Source organism: Cannabis sativa, chromosome 5 (genome assembly GCF_029168945.1).
Source record: "Cannabis sativa cultivar Pink pepper isolate KNU-18-1 chromosome 5, ASM2916894v1, whole genome shotgun sequence".
Taxonomy (NCBI): Eukaryota; Viridiplantae; Streptophyta; class Magnoliopsida; order Rosales; family Cannabaceae; genus Cannabis; species Cannabis sativa.
The window spans coordinates 67,017,255-67,039,273 of NC_083605.1; the positions used below are offsets into that span (position 1 = coordinate 67,017,255).

Below are 22,019 nucleotides of genomic sequence, written 5' to 3' on the forward strand. Positions count from 1 at the left end.
ACAATGTATTTAATCCTTAAAACACTTAACCCCGTATAAATGATACACTACTACAAATTACACTATTCACGTCGGTCAACGCTACTGTTCATAGCGTTGACCGACGTGAATAGTACCCAAGTAATTAGACCCGTCTCTTTAAAACTGACACTAATAATATGTTATTTGCGTCATTTAATAAATGACAGTAAAAAATTAACCGACGAAAATAAAGCTAAAAATGTAAAAAAAATTGCTTTTCATTTTGCATCTGTTAATAATACTCGACTATTGTATTAGCGAGGTTTTAAAAACGACGCAAAATACATTAGAGATAGCAACAGATTTGCAACTACATTAAAATCCCTAAAATCTAATCAGATTTTCACCTACTGTTCATACACAACCAGCCCTAAAAATGTTCGAATGCTCTGGCAAAACCACCCCTCCACTCCTTCGAACTCGGCCACTGCTCTCCGAAACCAGCCTCTCGATCGTCCTCTCTGAAACCAGCCTTTCGACCCTTCTGACCGTCTTCTTCAAAACCGGCCACTCGAACCCCTTTCTCTTTTGATCGTCATCTTCCTCACGGTGGTGGTTGAAGCTCTCTGCTCTGACGTAATGGTGGTGGTTTGAAGCTCTCTGCTTCGATGTAGCTCTCATTCAGTCCGCCGTCGGCGTCTCTTCAACGGTACTCTGTTGGTTTTGCCCTTTATTTATATTTCCAATTTATGATACACTGCAATCATATATGTTTTTTTGTTTTCAATTTTAAGTTTTCGTTTTGTTTTGAAATAGTTTTATTATTATGAGCATCTGAGTGCTTTGAAGCCGCAACAGTTAAACTTCAACATTGGATTGTCAAATCTTTTCTTTTCACCTAGATCTTGTTATAGATCTGGATTCTCTGTGTCAAGAGTAAAGAAAAGCTAGGCTTTTGTTGGCTTTTTTGCCCTATTATTTGTAACCAAATGTTCCCAATTCCCATTTATAGAGAAAATATTAGAATATAGATTCCTAAAAGAACTAACCTTTATTTTATTATTATTCATTTTTTTTAGCAGAATACTCAAAAGTTTTAGGAATAATAGTATAGCTGAGATTTTTGCGTACTGCCCCTTTTTCCAGGTGTGTGTACAAACTCTTAGCTAAAAATCATGGCTCCAGGGAAGTATTCCCGGGGTGAAGGGAAGAAATCTTCTGGTTACTGTTCAACTGTCAGTATGGTCGTTTTTGTCGCTTTTTGTTTAGTTGGAATATGGATGTTTATGTCATCAGCAGTTCTAGTTCAGGATCGGCAATTACAATTTGAATGTAATGAGACCAAGAATGAGGTGAAATGACATGTCGTCAATGATGGTAATTCTAAGCAATTTGAAGATAGTTCTGGTGACTTACAAGAGGATGCAACAACAACAAATGATAACAGTGGGTTTGATTCTCAAACTGTTGTGGAAACCCAAGAAGAAATGAGTTCAAAGGAAGAAGCTGAGGGCAAGAATGAATCTCAGAATGGTTCTGGTGAGAAGAAAACAGTTTCTGAAGATGAAAATGCTACAGTTAATGGAGATTTATATCATTTTATTGGCTAAAGAGTGAGTTTTACTGTGTTTTGTTATTAGTGTATGGCTTAGATTTATATCATTTATATTTTCTTCTCAATTAATTAGTAGAATCTTATTAAAGTAATATATATTATAATTACTTTGCAGGGACAAATCTTCTTCTTTTTACATTCCCTATGATGTTTATGGGAGCTTTGAGCTGTGTTTATCTTCATCTCCAGAAGAAATCCAATAACAAGTCATCCTCCAACAGGTTATTAATAATGATATTTGACATGTGTTTGAGTAATATTTTTAATTGGTTTTTTGATTATTGAGATAATGGTGAGTTGTTTGCTAATGTCGATTTATTCGAGTAAATTAGGGAGAGTATTGAATCGAGTGTAGTTGATAGAGTGTCGAGTGTGTCATAAAAACTACTTTGCAAATAATTGTCAAAAGAAGACTAGTGTAGTGTGTAACAATTTCAATTCAGCATGTATACGACTTTTATTACTTGTTTGTTTGTTTTTATTTATGGCATTTAGTTCAAGTCTTTAGTCGGTATTTACAATTGAGAAACTTTGATGATGATTCTAACTTCTAGATTACATATGTATTTGCTATTGGATGCATAGATGGACTTTTTATATCATAAGATCAAAGATTAAAGTCTTTAACTTGTGGTTCTCTCTAGTATGATATAGCCCAAAACTTTGGTTTCGAATGAATTTATGGAGAACTTTTTCCCAATATGAAATGGTGAGAAACCATAAAAATAAAAGTATACATTTATAGAGAACCTTTTCCAATGATCATGTGCAACTTTGATGTGTCTATGTGGTAACTACATATATTTATTATGATGTCTTTTTTGTTAATTACATGAATGTGGATATGTGGTCTGTCGGTTGCATATTTGGTTAGGAATAGCTCTTCTGTTCCCTTCTCTCATTTTTTTCCTCCACATTTTATGTCTTTAAACTCATCTCTCCTTTATGTTCCTTATAGCTAAGCTAGTCACCACACAAGCACTCTTTCCAGGTGATTTAGAGCTTCAGCAACTCCTACTATTCCTTATGTTCTCTAATAGGAAAAGTAAGCATTAATGAGTCAAGAAATGAATTACAATATGATAGTAATGAGTCAAATACTAACTATTCCTTATGCTAAATTTAGTATTATTTCTCTTAGTATTGGAGTGCTTTATTACTAGTCTTAGGTCTATTTTCTAGCTTCTTATTGATGATAAAAGAGAGCTTATACATATTTAAAGTTATGGTAACTCATGTACTGTTATAATTTTTTTTATACTTTGCAAAGAAGAAAACAAATGTCTAGCACAAAACATAACTCAGCTAATTTCCTTTATAAATATATCCAACTAAGTTGAATTTTATTTGTTGTATTTGTAGATAATAAAATTTCATTTTATAACCTGATATAAAGCTAAAGAGTTATGGAATAAAATTTCTCTTCTTATATATAAATGAGGTGATTTTATATTTAAAGTTTAAATTGTGTATTGGCTTATATAAATTTTCTTGATTGTTGTAGAAAATTGTTCAATCTTTTATTGTAAAGCTTATGGCCCTACTTAGCGATATAATTTTAAATTGAAGATTGGATAAGCAAGAAGGTACTTCGGATAATATCAAGAGTTATGAAAGTTAAGAGTAGGAGAACTTTTTCTAGGAGGATAGACTTGTGTATTGTAAGTGCAAATTTTTACTAAGTTATGAAGGTTGGGTTTGTAGATTGAAAGTATTGTTAGAAATATTTGTTATATAGACACTTTATGTAATATCACTCATGTAATTGTCTTAATTTGAATTTATCTTTTATTAATTCAAATTTTATATTATTATTTTTTAATTGTGAACTTTCAGTTAATAATGTATATGTTTTTATATGGATATATGATATTAGTTTATCTTTTATATATGGATAAAATAATATTAGTTTATTTGTAATTTTTTTTAATATGTAGAAAGTTTTATTGTGAAAAATATTATGTGTACACTTAAGTGTCATTTTAGAATTGACGCAAAAAATACTTGTTGCGTCAGTTAAAGATTGACGTATAGCTTGTCGCGTCACTTCAAAATTGATGCAAAATGCTTTAGTATTTTTTTTTTGTGTTTTGCGTCGGTTATAAAATGACGAGAATAGTTTTTTGTGTCATTTAATAACCGACGCAAATAAATTACTATTTGCGTCTACGGTTTATACGTCGGTTTTTTAAACCGACGCAAAATCTTTATTAGTCACTTGAAAACCGACGAAAATACTCCTTTTTGTAGTAGTGATATTTCAGCTTATGTGAAATGAGATCTCCACCATTTATTTTCGTTTGGTCAAGCTCGAAGGTGATCATCCTTTACTTACAATTCGCCAGATAGAAGCTATAGATTCCATGTTTATGTTAGCGCTCCCACTCAGTTGCACTACCGTGTTCCCAAAATGTACGTATCACCCTGACCTAAAAGTAGGCTTAACTAACAAATCAAAGAACACGAATAGCCTCTTGAGATTGAACTTAATCATAACAGGATTAAGATCATTTGATCTAGGATCAACTAGGCGATATTGACTTGAATAGATATTACGGTATGTTTAATAAATCTAAGTCAAAGTTCAATATCGGTCCCTTCCAATGCATACTCCATGCATCCAACCAGAGCTTTACTTTAACTAATGCTCTGGAAAGAACATAACATTTCTTCAAATGCAAGTAAACTCTGTTGTATATTATCATATCAGTAAAACCCTATGTCTGATAAATCTAGGAAACTTTATTCACATAGTCATGTTTACTTTCCAATGTGTTGACAGCACAATAAACAGGATCAAGTATGTGAAAATGGTTTCAGATGAATTTATACATTATGTACATATAATCATGAAATAAATCATGTGAACCATGTAACATTAAATGTTATTTCTGATCTATATTAATAAGTAAATCTGATTATATTGAAATGAGTTTTATTTAGAGCATAAAACCCAACACTTGCTATAGCACAAACCAACAAGAACCACAACAAAACAGAACAACAAAAGAAATTAATAACAAATTGAAAACTATCTAAGACTTCTAATAACATAATCACACTCTTACAAAACTAGAAAACAATGAAAATAAAAATAAATATGACTGAATGTATAATTATATATATAGGAAGGAAATAAATTGAGAGAAAACAAAGCAAGGAAGAGGCAACATTAGGTAAGGCAGACCGCACCACAACTCCTTTCGAACTAGGGACTTGGCCCTCTAATCATCGTCAATCTCGCTTTTTTGATTCTCCAACTCTTCAAGCTCATTTCTTCTTGGGTCGTTGGAGCTTGGTTTTGGGGCTGGAATTAGTTCTTCAATCACTTTGACTACCTGAAATTAAGCAATTACAATATCAATTGGGACAGATATGTTGAACCTTATGCAATATATAGCAGCCAATTTGGACAAAATCAATTCAGTATTTATAAATGTTTTCTTAACTTAAGCTGTATGTTATTTTTCTCTACCACTAACTCTCACGTCCTTATCAATACCTTCCATTCTTACCCTTTTATTTCTACAATTAAGTACATCCCATTATATATGGATTGCATATATTCTTGATAGTGATATCTATATATGTGTGTGTACAGATACAATTTACAAATGGAAAATGGACTACGATCATTGAAGATCGCATAAAATATATATAATGTATACATATATATATATATATGATTTAAAAAAACAATTAAAACACTTCAACCGATTACGTTATGAATGATGATCATGGAACCGCGCTCTCTTTGAATTTTTTTACTGGTTTGAAGCAGAGACCAAAATAAAAACCAATGTGTTCTCATACACGCATAGCAAATGACTGGAACAAAAATATCGTATATGTAATAACTACAATATCTAAATATATTTATATATCAAAACTTTTGTTTAAAAATTTTTACATCGGACGCCGCCATGTTTCATATTCTTAGAAAGAGCAAAAATTTAAATTGGAATCGACACCCGTTGAAAATATGAGCTGATTTGATTCTCCTTATAATATCTTATAATAACTTCACATTATTCAAAAATATAAAAATAATTGTTAACATAAATCTCCTATCAAGCTTAGAGAATGAATATGCATAGGTTGCAGAGCTGGATAAAGTAAGAGGACTCACTGCAACTCATTATGTCAATAAGAGAAAACAACATAACTGAAAACAAGAAAAGAGAAGCTACATGAAAAATTAGCTTCCAGGGATCGTCAAATAATTCTTAACAAAAATTAAATGTACTTTTTTAAGATTACAAATGAGTGTTTCATGTTTATTTATTTTTGGTTGCTTGAAAGGTCTACAGTTATGACAGTAAAACTCCAAAATGACCTTTCAGATGTCCCTCCCATAATTTCATTTTCACATTTTAATCAAACTTCCAGCATAAAAATTAAGATCAATTCAAATGACAGTATGAAAACACATGCCAGTTCATTGCATCATGATCAAATGGGCATTGCTCTAAAAGCACTTATGATCAATTACATAACAAATTGACTCAATCGAAACACATCAAAGCATTGAAAGGGTCATCTTATTGTTGAAAATAATCACATATATTGCTGATTATTTGTCTAAATATACTCAATCACACACCCATACATTTAGTCATCATTAGATTCATTACTGATATATTTTTCCCTAACTTTTAATTCTATATGTGTATTTGCAGCATATAAGTATACTAGCAAAAACTACGTGCGAGACACGTATACTAAATTTTATGCTAGTTTTTTTTTTATGTTATTTGAAAGTGATACAATAAAAAATTAAAGAAAAAACATTATTAATTATTAGGTGAGATTATTTGAATAAAGAACAATAAATAATCACGTAAAAATGAAAAATAATTATTTGAATAAAGAATTCAATATACACATTTATATATATATGAATCTCATTAATAAAAAAGAATTATTAAATATATGAACAATAATTTGTCACGCTATATGTTTTCCAATAAAGAAATCCACCTCCTCATAGTCAAAAATAAACAATACATGTAATACAGATCTTTGTAATGAAGTACCTAAAAGAAACAAAATTTCAGTTAGCATAATCGGAAAAGGTTTAAGTAAACTAAATAATGACTAAGAAGATCTAAATTACAAAATGAAAATAACATGTCTATATGAGCATAATTGATCTAAGAGAAAATAGATAAACTTATAAACATATAAATATACTTAATATTAATTTTGACAAAGAAATAATTCAATTATAAACAATTCTAAATATCAGCTTGACAATTTCAACACACTAATTACTCATTAAATAACCATAATGTATACATCATGATAATTTTATTTTATTTGATATCAAATGATAGAGATTATTGAGGTTTTCAACCATGGAAAACACACTATGATCAAAAAATAATGCTCATTAATTGTATATTTCAAAGAAACCCTAATTTCCATGAATGTCCCTAATAATATATAAACAATAAAGTTGTAAATTAAAAAAAAAAATAGTAGCAAAATTTCATTTAATATAAGAAATAGAACAAATTGAAGATTTATACAATACTGGAATTTAAACTCTTAGAAGCCATTAGCGAAGGGGCGAAACTCGTTAGATCTCCTAGTTGAACACTACCTTAAAAAAAATTAAATGATGTGGAGGTTTTTTTATGTGTTTCTGTTTCGATATGTTCTTTTAAAACACCATAAATTGTAAAACAAGCCTAACAGTTGCTTAATGTTTCCTTAGCTTTAACGTGGCACCCACTTCTTAGATTGACTTTTTTATATTGTATATTTATGTATCTTTGAGATTTAACGGAAAAGGCTCTATTGCCTTCAGATTTAAACCACGTTTGATTTTCTTATTATTTACAGGGCCGGCACGCTTTGGTCTATGATATAAATACAGCAAATGAGACTTGGGAGTGGGTTGACCTTAAGGAGGTAACAATTGTGTTTTAAAATCTTGGTTCCTGAAGAATGTTTCAAGATACAAGTATGATGGGTTTTTTATATTATAGACGATTTGTTCCAAAACATAATAGAACTAACCAATTTAGGTTAATGATCTGGCTTCTGATACGTCACCACTACAAAAGGCATAATTCGCGACAGTCCCAAAAACACTTTTTTTTTTACCCCATCGCTAAAAAAATGGTGTAAGTGTTTAAAACTGTCGCCTATAGTACACTATAGGCGACGGTTTTAAACACTCGTATAAATTAAGCGACAGTTAATAAATGTAGAGAAAAAATTAAATAAAATATAATCAAATACTATTCCCCACGGTTTAGAACCGTCGGGCAAAGTATTAGCACCCGTAGCCCATACTTTGCTCCACGGTTTAAAACCGTCGGGGAAAGCCCTTTATAATAAAACGTGCGACAAACCCTCTACATTTCAGATCACGTTTTCCCTCTTATTTGCTCCAAACCCTCTCATTTGCCCCAAACCACGGTAAGACTCTCTCTCGTTCTTTATCATCGATTTCACTCACAACTCTCTCTCTCTCACGGCGACGCAGCTCTGCCACCACCGGCGACGCACCACTGCCGCCACTCCACTGCCGAGAGCCACTCCGCCGAGCGCCACCATCGTGTAAGCTAACCCCAAAAATCCCAAAGCCTTTCGCCCCTTGGTTTTGATTATCTAGTCGTTTATGTATCATTTTATCTTTGTTTATAATTACTGTTTTGTTTCTGGGTTTTGCGTATAATCTAAATCTACTATATGCTTCTTTGACTGGTTTTTCGGTATCTGGGTATATTATTAATTTTGTATAGTTTTGTAGAAGAAGTGATTTTTCTTTCGTCACTTGAATCTGTATGAATGGTGTTGCACTTTTATTTGTATTAACTCAATAGAGTATAGTATCATTTAGACTTGTTTAGGATTTATTAGGGTTATTAGCTATAATAAGGGGGAAAGGGCTTTGATTTTGTTTATAGATGTTAGATTTTGACATTTGTTTTAGGGATTTTGAGGTCGTTAAGTTTACCAATTTGTGATTGGAAATAAATATTTTTTTCTCAGCGACCTTACATAAATTTTATTATAATCTATTTCTTATTTTCTCTAGTATTTATACAAGCTTTTCCAGATTTTGGGATTATAATATTACCTCATTGTTTATTGCTGTATCTAAAAAGAACTGGTTTATACTCAGAAATTTTCTGTTATTTCAATTCGGTGTGAATTATATTATTAGTTAAATTATTGTTAATAAAATGGTAGAATGTGATATTGAACCTTGATCCAACATATATATAATATATGCATATTTTAATATGTGATTATTAAATAAAGAAGTACAACAAGACATTCATATTCATGCAGAAAATTATAGAAGGGTGCATGATGTTATATGTTAAAGAATTTGAAAAAATTGATTAGTCTCAATTAAACATGTTAATTAACAATTGATGCATATTTTAAATTTAACTTTTAGGTATCGGGTCCGTTGCGTTGATTCAACATTACACAAGTAGCTAGCTTTATTGGAGAAAGGTATAATCACTAAAACTTTAAAATTCTTTATTTAGTGGAGTTTGAATATCTTAGATATTTATCCGTAGTGAAGTAGGTTCTGTGATTATACATGTACTGCGGTCGGATGGGTGGATAGTTTTAGTATTGTTAATGTTGTTTTGCATTGTTTCGTATTGTTTTGTGTGTTTGTTTTTTGTTTTTGTATGTTAGAAATTTTTGGGAACGTCCAATTACAGTTGTTATGTTGCCGAAATTTCGGTTGAATAAGGATAAAATACATTAAAAATGCATAAATTTTAAATAAAAAATTTTAGAACTTAGTTAAAATTTATATGTGTGGTGATTAATGAACTTAAGATATAAATTTCTATCAGTAAAATTTATTTTTATAGCCCCATATCTATGATAATAAAGAATTATCAATTCAAAAAAGAATGTAGTGTAATGTACAAGGTCTCCACTCTTGATATCTTGTGACATCTCTGTTGTTTGAATATTTAGATTTGAACTTGCATTTGCATTAGAATTCAATGACTTAGGAGCTAAGGTTAGAATAAAGAACATGTTCATAAGCTTTCTTTTATAAATTTGATACATATAGTCTTGTTTAGAAGCATTCTTAGGCTCTATGTTCATTTTATTGTTTAGGTAAGAAGCTTTTTTTTAATATAAAGGCTTGTTTTGTGATAATTGGTATAAAACTTTATTGAATTAAAATTAATTTAATGAGTTTGGCTTAGTGAAGCTAAGAGGCTTTCATCATATTGACTGAGAGAAGAGTTGTGCAATGGCCACATCTTACTGTCACCATAGGAAAGCCATACCAATAGCATGGTATTTGGGCCTATTTTCCTTTGGAATGATATTTGGCCAAAGACTTTGCTTCTTTTTTTTGTGCACTGCTATAGGAATGTCATACCATGGCCCCCTGTTTAGCTAAGTTGGCATTTACTTTACAAGACACTAGTCTAGTGGCCAGGGATCTCCTCTGTATTTGGGCTTGATGCTATTAATAATTAAAAAGAACTTTACTGCAATGTTTGCATGGGAATGTGATAAATCATAATTGGGTGAATCGCCATGTGAATAGTTTGTTGAATGCTTTGACAGTTGGTACTTGACAAAATGACATCTAGGTTTGGTTGGCAGTCAAATTAAGGACATCAATCTACAAGTATCTATATAAATTAAAAATAAAGTATATAATAAAAGTAATGATAAATGTATGAAAGGATATGCCTTGTTGTGATTCTATTCATTGGTATTGCTCCTCTTTCATCGCATCTCATATATATACCCTCAAATGTTGCTTTGGATGTATGGACTTACTGTCCACCATATAATATATATAGCTATTCCTATAGTCCTTTTGCATTTGTAATGATTTAAAGATTATTTTTCATGTTTTTTTCTCTACTTATATTTTTTATTGTCATATTTAAGTCTTAATAACTAGTGTTGTATTGTCATTCGTTGGCTATTTTATATTCGATTCCCCTTGTTTTTAAATCTGAATGAGAATTTAGAAAAAATAATTTATAAACAAGCTATGTACCTAATTCAAGTTTGGTCTTGGTGCATTGTATAGGATTCGGTTGATGATTGCTTAGTTTATAATAGTTATTAAGAGAAAGGGCATTTTTGTTTTATGTTGTTCTTCTGCCAAATTAAGGGAATTTTTAGTTTTTTTTTTCTTAGCTGGAAAAAGGAGTTTCATAGTTAATCTCCTTTCCCCTCTGCAAGCACATAGCTCCTGACAGTGTTAATTTGTGTAATTAAAATGTTACGCAATTTAAAGAGTATTTTTATGCTCAAGTCTTGGCATTGGCATGATTCTAGAAGGGTGCATTAAAAGGGTAAAGAGGCATCTTAGAATTTTTTTTTCTTGAAACGAAGTTAGTAAAATTGACATCATAGTGATTATAAATAGATATGGAAATATGTGCTGGCTAAGTTAAAAGATCCATTAGAAAAAAAAAAATACAAGGAGCACTAGAAATTTATAGCCACATATATATTACTAATTAATATATAATTTCTTTCTATTTTGTTTTGTAGGGTAAGAGCAATCTGTACTCAAATAACGAGATGAATATTCCGCGTGATCAGTGGATTGAATAGGCCCGAGCACACGCAGGGCGACAAGGGCTATTATGATGATTAGTTTTTATTTTTGTTTATACTTTACACTATAACCAGTTACTTTCATATAACTAAAGATTAATTAATGTTTATACTTTATGTTTGAGTACGTAGTTTGTATATATTTCAATTTTTGTTCATTTTTAATTTATGTTTATACTTTATCTTTTCTAATTAGTGACAATGTATAAATTAGTAAAAATTAATTAATGCGGAAGAAAAAAGTAGAAATTTTTAATTTTTTTTCTTCCCTTTATTTATGCAACTCAATGACTAGCAAAAACCGTCGTTGAAAAATACGAAATTTAAAATTAATTTGAAAACTTTACTATAAGAGACGGTTTACAACCATGCCTATACCACTATAGGCTACGGTTTAAAACTGTGGCCTATAGTATAGGCCACGGTTTTAAACTGTGGGCTATACTATAGGCCACGGTTTTAAACCGTCGCTAATAGTGTTCACTATAGGCGACGGTTTTAAACCGTGGCTTATACTATTTGCCCGACAGTTTTTGACCGTCGTCTATTCTACTCAGTATTCGCGACGCTCGTATAGGCGACGGTTTTATGGACTGTCGGGAATTCTTTGGCTGACAGTCTAAAACCGACGGGAATTCCAGGTTTTTTAGTAGTGCGTCCATATTAAAGATGATTGGGGGTGTGCGGTTCTGTAAATGCTATGAAATAATTTTGTAGTTAGTCTGTGAATATTGCAATGAAAGTGTTGGTTTGACTTGGCAATTTTGTGGTTACAACTTACAAGAATTCTTGACAAGGTTGTTGAATAGTAAACCAATATAAAACTTGTTTTACTCTCTTGAATAATATGAAAGATAATCATTTTTTCACCATGTTTAAAAATAAATACAAGTTTGATGAGCATATTACTTTTTTTTTTTTTAATTGAGAGTCTCAGAGTATCAAATCCCGGGTTGTTTTTTTTTTTTTTAAATGTGTTGTGATTCTCAAATATTTAGCATCAAATATCAGTTCAAATATTAATGAAATTTGTTTTATTATTATTTTATTATATATAAATAATATTTTATTATTTTATTAAATAGAAATTAAAAGTCACCCAAATATCAGTTCAAATATTAATGGGATTTGTTTTATTATTATTTTATTATATAAATAGTATTTTATTATTTTATTAAATAAAAATTAAAAGTCACCCATAAATTTCTCAAAAACCAAAAATTTCAGTTATATAGGCACACTTTATATAGAATAGATATATGTATATATACATTTTAATTCCTATCACATATTTTGTTGAGGTAGTACTCTTACTCCATTCAGCAGTGTTCTTAGATGAGGACAACAATCCATCAAAATCTTTTAACACATTACCACACTGATTTAAATATCATCAACGAAACCTAAGAATAAAATATAACAATATATAAATATATATAGTACCGAGGAGAGAGATCTGCAAAGGAGAGGCAAGTAGCCGGTGGAGCGAGCTGAGGTCCGTCGACACCTCGGCGTAGGGCTGAATTTACACTGAACAAAGAGAGATCTGAGAGAGAGAGACGGTAAACCCATGAAATTTGATGAAAATAGAACCCCATTGGGATTTTCTTCGAAACACATCAAAGAAGAGAAGAGAAAGGGGGAAATACTAGACACTTACCAATAGGGTTTACATCAAATCCCGTTGGGTTTTTGTTGAAAGAGATTGGGGTTGGACAGATCGAAGATGAGGAGTATAATCGCCAGAACGGAGGAGAGGCTAGAGAGGTTGAAGACGAAGTGAAGTGTGCGAATCAATTTGGGGTTAAATTAGTAAGAGAGTGAGGGGTAGAGACGTTTCCAAATGAGGAAGAAGAGGGTGTCTGCTAGGGTTTTGAAATGGGAGAAGACATGAAATGAAATGTTTTTTTGTGACAATTGGGGATTCTTATAAAACTTAAATCTTTTTTGCTTCGGTTGATAACCATGGCAAATTTTTTAACTTCAGTTTTCAACTGAAACCAAAACAATTAGTGTCACTTTTCCACCGAAGCAAAATGTAAAAGACAATTTTTAAAATTTTTACTTTTTTCCTCGGTTCTCTTTTAGCGTCAGGGTATCAACCGACACTAATTGATATTTTTTAGCTTCAGTTATACTCTGAAGCATAAAATCTCCAGTTATTTTTTGCCTCAGTCAACTATTTTGGTGAGACGCGTTGACCGACAAAAATGAGGCTTTTTGTAGTAGTGGTAGTACCAATCAATCCATTTAAGCCCTCTTTAACTATGTAATCCCATACCTACACAGTCTCAGAATCATCCCACTTGACCTTCCCCAGGCGGTGTGGGATTGTACAGCTTATTCGGTGTTTCCCCTTACAGATCACGGGACTACTCACTGTCATAGGAACCCTGCCAAAACCGGCTAGCCGATTTTTGTGGCTCTGTAAATCGGCTAGCCGGTTTGCACCAGAATTTCCAAAGCATCTCATTCCTTGCTCAACTCTCCACCAAATGCAATGAAATCTTTCAGAGTACCTAATAAGGGTATACACAATACATTCTAGCCAAAAAATCACAGAACAAACCATTGAAACTCAAGTTGTCATTAATGATCAAAGCTTTGAACTCAAAGCTTAAACTTGCATAAAACCAACAACACACACTAAAACCAGCTGCTAGGTGTTAAAATTAACTCAAAAGAACCCTAAAATTTGAACCCTAAACCTAACTAAACCTAACAGCCCCTATTACTCAAAAACACAAGTTCAAACTAAGTAAAAAGCTTAAAAACACATATTCAAGAGTTCTAGGGTTTTACCTTGCTTAAGATTCACAACAACCTTGCTTAATTCTCAAGAAATACGAGCTTGAAGGTGAGTTTCCCCTTGGTTTTTGCCCCAGCCGAAAGAGAAAAGAGAGAGAGAGAGAGTTCTATTTTGATTTTTCGATCTTTAGTTTTCTAAACTTTGTTTCAAATGAAAAAGGAATTACTAAGCTAATTCCTTGCTGAAATTATAAGTTGCTAGGTGTCACAAACCTAGGCTGCCACTTAACTCTCACCAAAGGAAATGACTAAAATGCCCTTAGACCTAAAACATAGGTATTTTAAAAGCCAGGGGTAAAATGGTCAAATTCCATAACCCCGCTCAATCCCGATATTTAATTTTCTATAAAATATTTCCCCCTAAGAAATAAGGTTCTAAACTTACCAATGTGATCAAACTAGCCATCCATCGCATTTTTCGTTGTCACCGAGCAAAAATTATAAAAATTTCATATTTCACATATAAGCTAAATAATACCCCTAGGGCCCGTTTGGTACGCAGGATTGGATTGGATTGGACTGAAAAGGATTGGACTGGACTGGACAAGATTGGATTATGCTGAAAGTAATCCTGTGTTTGGTTTAAGAATGGACTAGACTATTTTATTTATTTCCTTTTAGAAAAAAAAAAACTTAAATTAAATAAAAATATATAATAATAAATTAAAATTAAAATATATAATAATAAATAAATAATTCGTAGCAAAAAAAAATAATATATCATATATAATTAAGAATATATTATAAATATATAATAAAATATTTTGTTATATTTTTTATTTAATAAATAATTAAAATAGTAAAATAAAAATACTTAATAATATTTAATTGTTTATCTTAAACACTAATTTAATCACTAATTTAATATAAATATTAATTTTTTAAAATATTTATATAAATTTTTTAGTAATTTAAAAATAATATATAATTTTATTGTCATATTTTTTTCTTAGAATCAATTTAAGTAACTATTATTTAATTAATAATATTCTAAATTTTAAAAACTTATGTATAATAATTCAAAATTATACATTTTTACTAATTTTAATGAATAAGTTTTTGATAAAAAATGTATAAATAAATGTGCGATAATTATTTCCTTTAAATTCTTATTAAATTTAAAATATATTAATAAAATTTAAATTAAAAAAACGATAAAAAAAAAAATTCACCTGCATGGGATTATTTATCCCACCCTGCTGGATGGGATAAATAATCCCAGACAGATGAGGTTAACTGTATTAGTTATCCAGACTTCTAACATGCCCAAACACTGGATTGGATAAATTAACCTGTCTAATCCAATCCAGTCTTGCGTACCAAACGGGCCCCTAGAGTTTAATAAAATCTCCGGAATTGAGAAATTATAACTCTAATATTTATTTCTAAATATTGGGGTCCACAATAAAATAAAAATTCATAAATAATTATAAAATAACAGAAATTAGTATTAATTGCCTTTATTAATCCAAATTACTAAAGCGGTCATTACAAAAACGACCATGGAACCACCTGGTTCTCTCCTTCTTCATCTTCCGCCACCACTTTCATCACCGCGACCTTGCTCAAATTTTCTGTTGTGAAAATCAACGCAGCTTTCGCAAACAGAGACCGTGGGAAGCTTGGCACCAGAGGCCATCCATGGAGTCGGAAAGTTGCAAACATGATAGAGGAGACTCCTAGAGTATTTGGACACCAAGAAATTGGCTCCGTGAACTTTCTCATCACAGTCCCAGCATAAGCTTGCCTGATCCGATTCACAGTACATCCTAGCTCGTAGCCCACAAAGTTCAAAATCTTTCGTTTTGTTTGTTTGGTTCATTTCTTCAATATTTCTCTCTCCCAATCTCCCTCTCTCTCTTTTGCTCATGTCCCAGTCTAACTTTTAGTCTTAGATCTAATAGTTTTTCCTTCAAGTGACTTCAGGATCGGATTGAGACTTAACTTTCAAGGTTTGGGCGCGCGCGAGGAGGATTGATTAATGATATAGGCGGTGGTTTTGAGTTTGTAGACGTGGGAACTTAGAACGGGGATTTGCTGGATCTGAAATTTGTTGTTTTCCCTTGAATTTTATTTTTTAAATTATTTTTAGGGTTGGTTTTTTATTTTGTCTTCATATATGTTAATTTTTATGGAATTAGTCAGATCTTTAATTTGTATTGTATTGTTTATTAGGGTTGGTTTTTTATTTTGTGTTCATATATGTTAATTTTTATGGAATTAGTCAGATCTTTAATTTGTATTGTATTGTTTATCTCTGAAATTTTATTGGATTTTTCATTGAATAAAATTGATGTTTATAAACAATACGTATGAAGTGTCACTAAAAATTCTCTTTCCAGTCACTCTCATTAGTGACGCGCATTGAAGTGTCATCACTAAACAGTTTTAGAGTTACTCAATGTGTGTCACTAAAAGGCACCAGTGGAGCCAAGCACCCTCCTACGTGTCAATATCGCTATTGGTCTAATTAAGTATAATGTCCCATATAGTTTAATATAATAGCTTTTAGAGAGTATCGTTAGCCAAACGCAAGGCGACACGTTTTAAGGGTGCTATGCACTACTGGTGGTGTCCAATAACAATACTCTTTTTTTTAAACGCAATTAGTCATCGATACGTTTTTTCCTCAAAATACTCAAATTAATTAATGTATTAGAATTAGATTGGTTTAATAGACAATATTTTTTTAACAAAAGATATCGATTCCAAATTTAGTTAGCTGGTTTGATGGGTCACGAAACATTTTGTGCACCACTCAAAAATCAAAATAGTACATTTATCGTTTACTTCCAAAAATATCCAACATTGAAGATTTGAAGAAAATAAAACACAACATAAATAAATAACACACGTACGATATTACTCTTCTAGTAATTAAATAATACTAGCTAGGTTGTAATATATAGCTAATGTTCATATTAAATACTTGGCCCTCGTACCGTACGTACTAATAATTATTACACACTTAACACTTAATCAGCCTTGTTATTATTATACCACCAATAATGCACCCCAACACTTATTATTATTAATCATCAATTCAAAGGTGACCGTTGAGGAACACCCTTTCGGCGGCGATTACCACCGACGTCCACATCCACCGGCCGGCGGTACATCATAACATGATGATGAGGTGGCTCATTATAGTCACTAATGCTACGCTTCTTAACTGTTGGGGTTCTGCAACTACTAGAGTTAGTAATATTCGTAGTTGACTCGGGAGTAGTCAATATTCGATCCAGTAGAACTACCTTCTTAGGTTCTTCAGGTGTTATTCCATCATCATGATAATGGACCTGTTATTGTAATAATTGGCTTATCAGTTGTGGTCAATTGAAATAATAAAAACTCTAATAAACAACAAAGTAAACAAATCATATATAATATATATATTATATTACTTGGAACCTTGCAAGAGAGAGAGCAGAAGAGATAAGGGTGGTGGAGAATTCGGCCACATTTGATGCAAAAATTCTTAGATGAAAAAACCCTTAATGGTGGAGGACTTATTGCTGATGATGATATTGCCCTTTGCTTCAAAAACACTACATTCGCCTTGTTTGTTCTGTATGACTACATATAATTTAGATTATTATAATTAGTTCTTCCTTCATTAAATAATAAGTATATGTATAATTATACTTACTTGAATAGATGAACAATCAATATTTAACTTGTTTGCATCATTTATGCGTATCACATCATGATACACATACCTTCTGATCTGTGGATAAATTTATATATATAATTAAAATAACAAAAAAACGGATTTCGATATATAATTAATAAATTAATTACATATATAATATAACCTGTAAGAGAGAGTGAAGATCATGGTGATGAGGTAAGCAGTGAGAACATAAGGCAGTAGAACAATCCAAACAGAAGATGTTCTTTTCATTCTTCTTCTTCTTCTTCTTTTTCTTCTTCTCAGTACTATGGACACTGCAAACTGTAAAGAAATTCTCTCCTAAAAGAATTTCAGCCCATTCAGGAACTAATACTGATAATGGAGTATCCAAACCAATCTGATAAAACATAAAATAAAAAATTAATAATAGTGCAGCCAGTTGTTTTGGTTTTTTGTTGAAATACAATAATGATCTTATTTACCCAAAAAAATAAAAATAAATAATAATAACAATAATAATGTTTACTAATTCGTATCACTTAATATATGTATATATCTCTAAATAAAATTAAATAATAATTCATATAGAAATTATAAGTAATGGAAAAAGTATAGAGTGGATTTGGGATTAAATTATAAGTAAATTAAACTCACCATTTTTATATTTTGTTTTTGTATTGGCATAAACGATCAGCAGTCAGATAGAGTATAAGGGAGAAATTTAGGCTGTAAATAAGAGTTGCCTGCCATTCCAAACAAGTGTTTTGATATTATAGGATCCTATTATGCCACACCACAACCTTATGCTTGTCTTAATTTATATTTATTTTTTTGTTGCTGAACTGATGCATGGACTACTTCGTATGTTTGTGAGGAAAATAATTACACATATATATTTGGAAAAAAAACAGGAAAATACAAAAAAGAAAAAAAAAATTACAAAAATACTATGGGCTCGGCCCATTAAACATTTATACACCCTACACCCAAATATTTACAAAAAAACCACATGCTCTAAACCTTCAGCTGCACGGAACGAACGATGAAGATGAACATACCTACATCGTTCAAATCAGCAACACAACCAGAATAAAACCAAAATGAGGGTAATACAACCATTAATTCTAACAAAATCAACTAAAAAGAAGACCTGCAATGATCTAAACAGAAAATTACGAAAAAAAAAACCAGAAAATCTGGGAAGAAACTGAAATTACACATTTATTTTCGGTTTTACTCGTTCAAAACAACTCACTCTAATATCGAAATCTAGACTCATGCAATGTAGATCTGTAACAAACAGATCTAGAGCTCCCCTCGAATCCAAAACAAGGTATGATGTGAAAATTTTTAAAAAACCTCATGAATATATCTACGTTATATACAGTTACATTTTGGTTGATTACTGGTTTCCAATGTGGAATTCAATTTTTTAAAAACACAATAAGAACAGCAAATTCGAATTAAGGGACAACATGTTACGTATAAGTCTGTTTATTTTTTATTTTGGTTGCCTTATAGTTGCATTATTTTTTTTATGATAGTTAATATATTATGCATGAATTTCAGTTGACGGGTACCAACAAATAACAGTTATACATGGTAAGTTTTATGCAAATAGTTGCATATTAGTTTTATAATAGTTAAAAAAAAGATCTGATTCAAATAAAACTGATGAAAAGCATAGGGTTCACAATTGGTAACAACTGACCTGAAATAACGAAAAGATCAGGAGCTCCCAATCAATCCAAATCAAGTATAACCAATACATATAAGTTATATTCAGTTGCATAGTCGTTTTTTTATGATTTCAAAATAAAATCAAGCAACAACTATGTTAATTGGAGTTAAGTGCCATGATTTTTCAAGTTGGATTACAGTTGCATCATCATTTCATAATAGTTTTATTCAATATTACAGGAATTTATTTTGGACAGAGGAAAAAGAGAACACTTGGACAAATGGTTAGTTTGTGTAATAAATTTAAAACATTTCGTAATAGTTGCATTTCAGTTTTTTCATAGTTTCATAACAGTAATAAAATAAAAAATGACAAAAATAGGGTTCAAAACTGGAAATACAAGACTTGAACAGAGGAGAGGAAATAGAAGTAAGTTTCCATTCTATTGCATTACAATTTCCTAATAGTTGTTTTTCAGTTTCCAGTACAGCTTGACAATTGATTATATTGACCTAATTTGTAGGTAAAGCTAATAAACGAGAGCATGTTCGAAGTGGTAGAACTAACAAGATGCATGGGTGATCAATCTAAAGGAGAAAACATGCAGTTGCAACCGATTTCAAATTGACGAATTACCGTGTGCTCATGCGCTTGCTGTGATAAAAGAGATGAACTTGAATGTTTACAACTACTATTCAAGTTATTACACGACAAGAACATGGCTTGAAACATATAGTGGCTCAACATATCCGGTACACAATTACACAACATGGGATGTACCATAGAACATAAAAGATGTAAAGACCGCTTAGTTAATTTGGAAATTAGCAGTTAATTATGATTATTTATGAAAATTATTTATAGCTATTTAAATAATTTATGATACTATTATTATTGAATTCAGAGATGCATTTTTATGTCATGTAGTAGTTTGCATAATTTTTCATTCCGGTGCCCGGTATTTTGGAACCCGGTGTTTGGCTCAGTAGAAATCACAACTTAGTATGTTAGTAGTTTGGGACGGGTTATTAGACATTGGGAATGTCGGGAATGGCCGGGAATTTAGAATTTCCCAAAAATACCCCTTTAGAGTTATTTATGTGATTTTGGTGTGGAGGGGCAAAATGGTCTTTTTGCCCCAATGATATTTTGTCTTTAGTGATTTTATTAAATGAAAATAAATGTTTATTTTATTTGTTTAATTGGCTGAAGTAAATAGGATTAGGTGTCTTTAATTCCATTTTCCCATTTCAAAAAAAAAAAAAAATACCAAGTTAGAAAGTTAGAAAATTTGAAAGAAAAACAAACTTTTTCCTCTCAACCTCTCTCTCTTGTTCGGCCTCTTTGGAGCAGCAAGAGCCTGGATTTTTCCCTTGATTTTCAAGCCTTTTCCCTTTCAATCTTAGTGTTCTTCAAGCTTTGGTAAGGTTTCTAACCTCTTCCTCTTGTATTTTATAAGAAAATGGTTAAAAGTTGATGTTGCATGTGATTTGTTGTGGTACTTGCTGCTGTATTTTATTGTTGTTTTCAATGGATTAATATTGTTATTTTAAGTAGTTTAGAGGTGGTAAATGCATGTTGGTTGCTTGGATTCAAGCTTTGAAGTTTTAGCTCTAGAATATGAATTTTGAAAAAATATATGTTGAATCTGTAATTACTTGCTGTAGTTGGTTGTTTTCATTTTCAGAGGTTTAGTTATGCTTGATTATGTAGGTTTAATCTAGTTTAATTGCATGTTAGTGGATTTTAACCAAGTTTGAGTTTTGGAACTCAAAGCTTGGTCTCTAATGGTGTTTTGTGAATCTGTGAGTTCTGGGTAGTCTTGTTGCCTTTGAATGGTTATTTGGGTCATATAGAACAGGTCTGGAAGATCTTGTGTGATTTGGGTTGGAATTGATCGAGTTATGAATTTTTGAAATTTTTCTGCGAGGAACCGGAATTCCGGATGAGGGTCCAGGAATTCTCAGAACCGGAATTCCGGTTGCAGAACCGGTCTACCGGTTGGGGAATTTTCAGAAACCCTAGATTTTCTCGATTTTATGTTTTAGGGGGTATTGCCATGCTTTTTATCGATAGGGAAACTTTTAGTTCCTAGTTTAAGTCCCCGGGAAGTGATTTAGCGTGTCACTTATAGTGTTGTGATTTTTATGGTTTAGGAGCCTGTAATCCGCCGCGCAGTTAAAGTTCCAGTCAGGTTGACCGGCACACCTGAATTCGGAATCCAGGTAAGATTAGTATAACAGTATGCATATGTAGATTACATGTTTAGCGTGCATGTAGGAAGCCTGTTAGATTACATTAGTTATGTATGTTGGCTTCGAACCATCCAACCCTGTCACGTCGGTACAGGCTGGAGTATGACCAGCAGCCGGAGTATGACCGGTTCGACCGATCAGGCTGACACTTGGTTGGTGGTTCCGTACTATTGACGTATCCCGTCGGTACAGGCTGGAGTATGACCAGCAGCCGGAGTATGACCGGTTCGACCGATCAGGTGGATATAGTAACACGTCGGTACAGGCTGGAGTATGACCGGTTCGACCGATCAGGCTGTTACGTGTCAATAGTACCGTCCCTATGAACGTTCAGAACTCAGTACCGTGTTGGACACGGCAGTAGTGACTCAGTACCGTGTTGGACACGGCAGTAGTGGGACTCAGTATCGTGTTGGACACGGCAGTTAGGGTTATGATCAGGGGTATGGGCGTCTGATCATGACCGGGATTATGTATGAA

General features: G+C 31.7%; 2 long non-coding RNA genes across 5 annotated transcripts; both read left to right on the forward strand.

Annotated features, from left to right (window-relative positions):
- The first annotated feature begins 287 nt into the window (after positions 1-287).
- Positions 288-3,398, forward strand: LOC133037993 (uncharacterized). Of its 4 annotated transcripts, XR_009687959.1 has the most exons (5): positions 299-670; positions 1,108-1,574; positions 1,692-1,797; positions 2,535-2,621; positions 3,081-3,398. It is a non-coding gene; the product is annotated as an uncharacterized LOC133037993 (long non-coding RNA). The 4 variants fall into 4 exon arrangements; XR_009687958.1 differs by having other exon boundaries at positions 288-670; positions 1,692-2,621; XR_009687957.1 differs by lacking the exon at positions 2,535-2,621 and having other exon boundaries at positions 306-670.
- A 4,512-nt stretch (positions 3,399-7,910) lies between these two features.
- On the forward strand, positions 7,911-11,280 carry LOC115704838 (uncharacterized). Its single transcript, XR_004009332.2, has 3 exons — positions 7,911-8,146; positions 8,997-9,055; positions 11,096-11,280. It is a non-coding gene; the product is annotated as an uncharacterized LOC115704838 (long non-coding RNA).
- Positions 11,281-22,019: the final 10,739 nt, after the last annotated feature.